Source organism: Trachypithecus francoisi, unplaced genomic scaffold (genome assembly GCF_009764315.1).
Source record: "Trachypithecus francoisi isolate TF-2019V2 unplaced genomic scaffold, Tfra_2.0 Lachesis_group13, whole genome shotgun sequence".
NCBI lineage: Eukaryota > Metazoa > Chordata > Mammalia > Primates > Cercopithecidae > Trachypithecus > Trachypithecus francoisi.
Window position 1 is genome coordinate 9,913,823 of NW_022681458.1, and position 1,944 is coordinate 9,915,766.

Sequence of the window (1,944 nt, forward strand, 5' to 3'; positions counted from 1 at the left end):
GAGGCATGGGTGGTGGGGCATAGACAGAAATGCCCCGTGCTTTTCACCACAGTGGAGATCTGCTCCTCTGAGGAGAGTTGAACCCAGAACCTCCTGGTTCTATGGGGGAAGGGAACAGGCAGACCCAGGGTCCCTGGAATGAGAGCGGAATTGACTCATTTAGAGGCTTGTCCAGCTCACTAGATTTGAGCTTCTGGTGAGCAACAGCTCTGTCTTGTGAGTCCCCAGTCACCCAAGGCTGCTATGGGCACTCCTAAGCTAGCACTGAATGAAAGGATGGAGGAGGTAAGGTCAAGGTAGTGGTGGGGCACAGACAGGGAAAGTGGGGGCTTCATGCCTGCACATGTCGGAAGAGGTGAGGCTCCCATCTTCTATTTTCAAGCCGGACTTTATAGCTGGAAGTTCTGCTTCCTTGAAATGCAAATTTTTTTCTTTTTTTTTTTTTTTTTTTGAGATGGAGTCTCGCTCTGTCGCCCAGGCTGGAGTGCAGTGGCCGGATCTCAGCTCACTGCAAGCTCTGCCTCCCGGGTTTACGCCACTCTCCTGCCTCAGCCTCCCGAGTAGCTGGAACTACAGGCGCCCGCCACCTCGCCCGGCTAGTTTTTTGTATTTTTTAGTAGAGACAGGGTTTCACCGTGTTAGCCAGGATGGTCTCGATCTCCTGACCTCGGGATCCGCCCGTCTCGGCCTCCCAAAGTGCTGGGATTACAGGCTTGAGCCACCGCGCCCGGCCGCAAACGTTATTTTTAAGGAGTCTCCTGCCCAGGGAAATCTTGGTCTGCTTCACGGCTCCGTGGGAATATGCCACTTTAAAGTGTTTGAAAAGAAGAATCCACTTCTGAGACATTTGCATTTTCAGAAAGCTTTCGGTAGAAGGCCAGGCCTTGGAGCTTGTGAATGAGGCCTTTCTGTGTTTGTGGCTCCCTGTGAATAGTGCAGGGGGGAGAAGAGAAAGGAGGCACTTTCCATTCCCCCAGCAGCTGCAGGCTGAGGGTGCCTAGAGGCCCAGAGGGTTTGGGATGTGTGTGTCAGTCGCTTCTCCTCTGGAGGTTTCCAGGGAGCTGCTTTGCATGAGTTAAACATGTGGCCTGATTCCCAGTTCCACAAGCCTCTGTTCCAGGCTTTGCTGCTTCCTGTTGCCTCTAGGATACGGCCTTGTGGGTCAATCCTGCAAGGGAGGCCACTGGCCAGTGCAGGAGGATGGAGCCCGGCTGTTTGGTACACAGGGCATTTCTGTCTATGCCCCACCACCCATGCCTCCCCTAATTCCCTGCCTTGGCATTGCAAAGACTAGGTCTTGGTGGGGCATGGTGGCTCACACCTGAAATCCCAGCACTTTGGAGGGCCAAGGCAGGTGGCTCAAGACCAGCCTGGTCAACATGGTGAAACCCTGTCTCTACAAAAAAAAAAAAAAAGAAAAACCCAAAACAAGTTAGCCGAGTGTGGTGGCGGGCGCTGATAGTTCCAGCCACTGCCACTCAGGTGGGCTCCCTTTCTTTCCATCCTTCACACCTCAGTTGGGACTCTGTAGGGTTTGCTGGTGCTGCCAACTGAGGGACTCCCTGTAGGATTTTCTGGTGCTCCCTTCTCATCTCAGTTGGGGGTCCCTGTAGGATTTGCTGGTGCTCCCCTCTCTCCCCAGCTGGGACTCCCTGTAGGGTTCGCTGGTGCTCACTTTGGCCGTCCCTAGATCATCTTTGCTCTGAGGAGGCCAAGAGAGCCTTGAGAAGGAAGAGCACCTTAACACCTGACCCACAAAAGGCTTTGACCCCCATTACAGGAGCGCACTGAAGGTCCTTGGCTCACTCCAGGGAGGTAACTTGAGAGGTCACTGTGAGAAAGATGGAAGCGTTTGGCCAACACCTCTCCCCCATTCTCACTCTCTCCAAACACGCAGTCCTCCCAGTGCTCCCCCTGTGGCCTGTGGTCAGCCTCTTGGGGGGT